This window comes from Anguilla rostrata, chromosome 15, assembly GCF_018555375.3.
Source record: "Anguilla rostrata isolate EN2019 chromosome 15, ASM1855537v3, whole genome shotgun sequence".
Classification (NCBI taxonomy): Eukaryota; Metazoa; Chordata; class Actinopteri; order Anguilliformes; family Anguillidae; genus Anguilla; species Anguilla rostrata.
In genome coordinates this window covers 26,714,153-26,721,824 of record NC_057947.1, presented here as the reverse complement: position 1 = coordinate 26,721,824, position 7,672 = coordinate 26,714,153, and positions in this window count along the sequence as shown.

The window sequence follows — 7,672 nt, the reverse complement described above, 5'->3', positions numbered from 1 at the left end:
GAGGCTCATCTTCTTCGCAAGGTAACTAAATTTTGCTAATTGTCTTTACCGTCTTTGAATGCCCTTTATCATTTCATACATACAGACATTTTTAGACTAAAAGGAGAAAACATTCCATGTTTGATGCTGGGAACCTCTGTCATATTGCAGAGGTCTAAGCAGCAGACACCACAGTTGTTGTGCTGTTTTAAATATATATTTTTTCAGTCTCCCCTACTCAATACCCCCCCCCCCCCCAACCAACCAACCCTATTGGCCCTCTAGCTATGCATCAAAATAAAAGCCTGGGGATTCAAACTCGCATCGAGGGAACAAACGATCCCCCAGGAAGGACTGCGGGGGCCCGTCCCGTGGCATGGCTTTCAGATCCCATCAGGCTCATTTCTTTAAAAAGATGAGATGACTAACTCTAAGACTCATAGACAGACACAGTATCCACCGTGCACATCCATCTCTCCTGGCACCGCGTCAAAGGAACTCCGAGTCCATCCGTCCCAAACAATAAAGACTCTCATCCCGCTTCATTGGAGGAGAACTAAAATTAAAGCCGCACTGACGTGCCTTCCAAATCCAATCAGGGGTCAATAGCCGGCATGATTGATTGATTTCAAATACAATTACCGTTTGCATGTACCGGGCTCTCCGACTTATTAGACATGGGCTTTGGCAGGGCTTACCTTGGGGACCGCGGGACGGGGAATCACAGTTTCAGACAGCGGCAGGAAGCACCTGCCAGGCCTTTTTAATTGCCCTCAGTAATTATTAGAACAATTCAGTCCGCCAGATCCCAGGCAAACAGCGCTTATTAGATGACCTAACTCGCTACGAATGGTCAAACCATCTATAGTAGAACAATTAAAACCATGTCAGTGAGCTATTCATCTAATGCGCTCTGTTTGCTAATTGCTATCATAGATAACTGTAGCTTAGCTCAGGGAACCCCGAGATTTAGGCGAGTGATCTACCCCCTTCGGTGGCTTTGCAGTGGTCCATCCTCATTTTACTCAGTATATTGTAGCTAGCTAAAGCAAACCATGATCCAAGACTGGTGTATCAAGTTTTTGCTGTCTCCAGTCAGATTGCAGGAAACCAATCTCACAAAGTAGTGATCGTAACATAGGCATTAGAAAGTTCAGTCAGGAACATTCTGATCGCGTTTGTGATCCTACACCTTAAAGGGTTAAACCACATTTGTGAATGGAGAAAGCCTTAGGGCACTGCTGAAGTGGGAGTGGGGGGGGGGGTGGGCGGGCGGGGGGGGGGTGCAGGGATGTTGTAGTAGCAGCAGCGACAGAGAAGCGTGTTGATCCTGGCAGGTTGCCTCAGAGATGAGAGCAGTGACTGTGGCAGTGACCCGGTGTTCATATTCCACATAACTGCAGAGGCCACAGGTGCCTGGCCCTTACGTGTCCACTGGGTGGTCTGTTTCAGCGACCGCGCGGGTGGCCATAGCAACACGTCCTCGGCCAGGCCAGGCCTGGCGAGCGGAGCCCAGAAACGAGTCCCCTGTGGTGGCGGATGAATGGGATGCTTTCTGACCCATCTGCCCAAGTTTGTCATTGCGTTTAATCTCGCACGGAAACAAGCTAACCACAAGTCCCCCGGCAGAGCCCTGACCGGTGGGAATATCGCTGTGGAGGGGAGGGGGGAGCGAGGGAGGCAGAGAGGGAAGAAAAAAAGGGAAAAAGAGAGTATGGGGGGGGGCAGAGAAAGGAGGGGTAGAGATTGAAGGGTCAGAAATGGCAGAGTGGTATTTGTAGCAAGAGAGAGAGAGCTGGGGGTGGTACTAAGTAGGGGACATCAAGCATGATTTATAATGTGTGACACAATTAGCCAGGGTAATGGACACTGTAAAGGCATCATTGTGGCTCACGAATGTGTGCTTTTAAAAAAAAAAATCAACAGATATGATTTAACATTTTTAGTATAGCCGCATTTCATAACAGTCCCACGCTTAGCTCAGCAGGTACAAGGTGCACGAGGCTTCCGATAGCCTGAGCCCAACGCATGCAAATATCACTTTGCCTTTTGGACCTGCCCTGCTTAGCAATGCAAAGTGCAGTAACTCCGAGAGATACGCATCTGAGCGTGCTCGGGAGGCGCGCTGCCTTTTAACGCAGCTCCTCCGGACCCGTCCCAGATATTCGGCGACTGCGCGGACAGACGGACACGCACCCCGGCCGCTCGCCTTCTGCTCTTTCACAGACAATCTGCCGCACGGTAAAATTATCAGACGCTAAATGACGACCGACAAAAGTTTCGTCGTATCGTTCGGCTTCAGGGGTGTTACGGTTTGTACTTCTTACGCAGTAACGTGTGTTTGTAAAGTTTATTCAAATTCTGATGAGGACTTTGCATTTTGTCCTGTGTGTGAACGTAATCCAACTGCTCAGCAGCCATATTTTGTGCTCGCTTTGCTCTTTGCACACCTTTTCCAAAGTCTTGGTTTTGTGTATAATGTTTAATTTCCTCTATGTTCCCCATTTGTCATTCAGCAATACAGTGAATCCAGATCATCTGCCTGGTAAGTTTGGATATTTGATAGAGAGCTGGATCAGATCAGGCAGTGGATCAATACATGTTTGAGGGGATATGGCATTTGAAAAAAATCGATTACTTTCCAATACATTTGATGTGATTTTATCATTGTTAATGGTCAACAAATTATTTGAAGAATGAAAATCCGAGGTCGAGAAAATCTTTCATGTGGTGTTATTTCTGTTAATTTACGTTTCTGTTCATTCTTGCAGCGCTGTACGTCAGGGAACACTTGCGGCCTTCTGAATGGGCTCAAAAGCATGGATCAGGTGGGTCTGTGTGTCTTCAGTCAAACATACAAATGGTGGCTCATTAGAATAACACAGTGCTTGGGCACATGGGGAGCACATGGACCATCACATTTTGCATAATGAGACTACGCTCATAACAGACTAAGATTGTCATGGAGTCGCGTGTAACGTGTACGTGCACTTTGTCCTTTACTCACCTCCGCTTGTTATGGCTGAAGAGTGACATCAGCTACTCCCGAGGGTTAATTGTTAGCACCTTGAGAGTTTGAGACTTATCAGCGGGTTCAAGCAGCAGCATTAATGGCCGAGATAAACAGCGTTCAGAGTTCTGCTGATTGGCAGGGACCGCCCGGTCAAGGCCAGGCCGGCTCAACGCTGCTGTTCTCTCTGTTATAGCCGGGGAAGGATTCTCACCACAGCAGACCAGCGCATCGGGGGAAACCTGCGAATCTGCCCACACGCGCAGGGACACGGGCGCACACACACACGGGCGCACACACACACGGACGCACACACACGCAGCCCCACTCGCTCAGAGGTAAGCGTGCTCCCAAGGCGTTAAGTACCTGTCATTTCTGTATTAACCCTTCAAGGTGTAATGTCGAAAATGTGTGATTAGAATGTTCTTAACCGAACATTCTAATGCTGATGTAACAGACACTGCTTGTAACTGAAGGCAACAGAGTTCTATAACACTGACTTACTGTAGAATTTTGAAAAAACATTCCAAAAAACTGTTAGAGTGTGTAGATCGCATTGTGAAATCCAGGCAGTCTGGCACAGAGAGGGAGACCTCACTGAAACATGCTCCTGGAGTGTAGTCCTATATGTCTCAGTTTCCAGCAGCCAGACTGAAAAGGTTTGTAGTGATTCAGTGAAATGAGCAATATAGGAGAATCAGTGTAATTACCAGGCAATTAACAATCAGTGTCTTTGGAACCTGATACACACTGTCTGAGTACAACAGGGAGAGATGGAGATGGAGAGGGAGGGAGGCAGGAAGAAGGTAGTGATAGCCCCTCTCCCTTTCTCTCCCTCTCTCTGCCTCTCTTACTCTCTCTCTCTCACACATGCATGCTTTCTCGACTCTGGGTCATCTTTCCTTACTTCTCACCTCTGTTTTCGTCTGTTCTCTTAGAGGTGTAATCTCTTTCTTAAGCGGGCACAATTAATTAATTATTAATAGGGGATGGTTAATAATTCATGATAATTGCTGATTTAAGTTTCTTTGCCCTCAACACAGTGAGAGAGAGAGTGAAAGAGAGAGAGACTCTAAGGTCATATAGAAAAACAGGAAAAGAAGAAGAAATTATTGTCTGTTTTGGAGGAGGGGTGGATGTAATGAGATTAGGTTGGAGGGTGTTGCTATCATGCAGTACAATAACTACAGTTGGAGTAATAACTCAACACAGAGTATCGCTATTGATCTTCAGAAGAACACCACAACCGAATGGATACTCTGTGTGTGAGAGAGACACATATTCTGAAGGTGACCGCTGCCTATAGGTTATAGCAGCAGGAAGCTAACCTGTGTGTTGCATTACAACAAATTGATTGCGCATTATTTTATGGTTTATACTGTATATTCTTCGGTTGAAATTGTTTCGATAATGAGGCCCGTGGCTGGCTGTGTGTAGATTAAATGGTGGTTATACGGAGAACCTGTAACTGACATTTTCCCGCTCTTTCTGTAGGCGAAAGAGTCCACGCTGTTTTCAGATGTTGCGGTGCGGGACGCTTTGGACCTCCTGCTGTCAGTAACAAGGATTCATCCTGTTGTGAGGTTCTGACCAAACAGGAAATCCGTGTTACTGGGGGTGAGGGTCCAGACAGCACAGGCAGAGGCACAGCACCACGGCACCCCTGGACACCTGAACACACCTGAGACGACAGACTGAACGCTGCTGTCATAATGATGTGTAATGTAACAATGCCTATAGCTTATTTCAATGTAGCGTAAGTAAAGCATATAATGCTCTATTTCTAAAGGGGAAGCCGATTCAAAAGGGATATGTTTGTGCTTAAAAACAGTTGCATTTTGAGTCAGAATTCAAAATCATCAAAAGTTTTGTCAAAAAGTTTTGTTCGAGTTCAAAATCTTTGTTGTCATGTATACAGTATAACTCCGGGTCATCCTTGACTTTCTCTTTGCTCATTCACAAGCACGTGTAAACAAATGCACACTCAGACACACACACAGACACGCACACACGCACACACACACACACACCCGGACACTCATATGTTCATTCACAACCACGTGTAAACAAATACACACGCACTTGCACATGCACACATGCACACACACACACACACTCACTCACACACACATTATGACTGAATCAGTCAGAAGTCTCACTGACTCAGAGGCAAAGACGGGCCTCCAGACCAATTCTTCTCTCCCTCTGTCCCTTCATTATCCCATGCCTGCTCCAGGCCCGGAAATGAACCGAATGTCCTCCACCGCCTCCTCTGGTAAATGCACACTGGCACTGTCCAGTCTCAGCCCGCACATTCCTGGGGTTCTCTCAGTTTCCTACACTATCAGTTTTATGTAAAAAAAAACCGGCATAAACAGATGAGGTCATCAATCACCGCAGCTGCTATTCAGCCTCGGTTACGGGCAGCTCTGCCCTCGGCTAACCCGTGATTCTGTCAGCCTCGTTGCTCATTCGCTCAACCGACAGGAGGAGGCCAAACTCCCGTAACTCCGCCGATCAAATTTTTTAATATCCACGGGGCGCACTCGGTAATGGCCACACAAGTCTCTCCAGGAGGCGCGGTAGTTGGCGGTAGTTACCGTAGAAACAGAGATAAGCGGGCGTCCCAGCGGGGCTGCAGCGGAGGGCCTGAGCGCGGCCGCGTCTCGTTAGCCCCGCGCCGCTTCTCCGCCTCCTTCCCCCCCGCCGCGCCGCAGGGGAGATGACACTCACCTGTCACAACCTTCACGCCTGCCTGCCCTCCACCTCCACCGTCCACCACCTCCACCAGTCATTATTTGTTTTCTCTTGGTGTTGTTCCCATGGTTACGGCCTTCTTAGCCCCCCCCTTTATTTTGAGAGGAGCGCGGTGAGTTCCCCCCGGAGGCGATCCGCTATTCCTGTTGCTGACAGAACGCGGAACGCGGCGAGTCTTAAGTGAGCTCACCGTGCTGACGTGAACTTTCTGCAAACAAATAAAATGAATAAATAATTAAATACACTGTTATAATTGGCATAAAAAAGTATTATGTACATGTGCCTTTGAAACAAGTTCAGTAAGTAGCCCACTGCCAGCTCCACAAACAATAAAGATAATCAGCACTAAAGCTAAACTCTAAACTCTAAAGCTAATGTCAAATCAATTGGACTATATATATATACATATATATATACACACACACACACACACTCATGTCTGAAAGATGACAGAAGCAGCCCTCTCTCCCCCCTCTCTGTGTTCCTGTATCTGGTGTGCTGTGTGCTGTCCATTCAGCACCTCAGGTGTTTTGGTGACCTGACAGAGCTGCAGGACCTTGGACAGCGCTGGCCCCACTCACGGATTTGGTAGCAGCTGCTACTCATTGTCAATCAGGGCAGCTGATACCAATTACTGGGCTCTATAAAAGGCCTAGATCTCAGGCCTAGCAAGGAGATCCTTTCTCCTTATCATGTGGATGCTATGTGTGGTTTGCAACATCTGAGGCTGGGGGGGTTTTTTTTTTTTTTTCTTTCTTCTTTATTTTTTTGGGACAGTGTTGTCTTTTTGTTCTCGTATCCTTATTTTGTCGGTTATTTCTTTGAGATCTGAAAATAATATAAAGTGGAAAGTCAAGTATTTTGCTTAGGTTTGCTATATTTTCCTTTTAGGGCTGATTACCTTACCAGTGTGCATCCATTTACTTTTTAATCTAACAATACAATGTATTGTTTCTGGAAATGGATCCACTTATGTGCAAGGGTGCTACTGGTACCTGTCCCTCTGCCTGGGCTGGACCATAAATCACTGGAATGACATCACTTTAAAAAAAGGACTACTCCCCCTGCCCCTGATCCTACAGCTGCCCATATGAACAAAATAGACGGTCCGACAGACAAACTGTCACAACCTGGAGACCAATTGATACCTGTCTGCTGATGGCAGGGCCTTGTTTCAGATATTTTTGTTTGTTTAAAAAAAAAAAGTCAGTCAGTCCTCATTCTAGTGATCGTTCATAAATCAGAATGTGACGTCTCCCCTCAGATATCTGTTCTGTAAAACTTCCATGTGTATCCACACCAACAAAATTTGATCTCCCTTTTGCATAAAAATAAACCTTCAAAGCTTTAAATACTGCCTTTCTTTCTCTTTTGGGATCAGTGCAGATTTAGGTGAATATATAATTCTTACCTCATTGGTTTCTTTGAAGGTAACCTAAGGAAACGGTAAAATGAAACTCCCAGAATTGATTGGTTCTGTTAGCAGATTACGAAAGAAACTGAGTCTGAGTGCAGGTGTTTCCAGGTTCTAAATATAAGCGAATGGCGCTTTTTAAAGGTGCTTGTATTACCTCCGTATCCAACGGGAAGCCTAAATACAAATTCTGAATGTGCGTATTTTAGACAGAATACGTAAGTGGGGCTCATAGTTTAATGGGGTTTTATACTGACATATGTCCTCTGTTTTTCTGGAACCTTGTGAAAACCTTGGGTTATACAATTTTTATACCGCTAGATTGTTCATCAAAGTTTACCTGTTGTGTTTCTTTGAGAAACTTGGCTTTGAGGAAAAAAAAAATTGATGAATACATTTTGTGATCTCCTTTTAAAAAATTATGTCAGTTATTTTGCATTAGTGACTGTCATTGATATTTGCTAAATTATGTATATGTGAGATCAAACCCTGCAGTCAACTGAACATAGAGC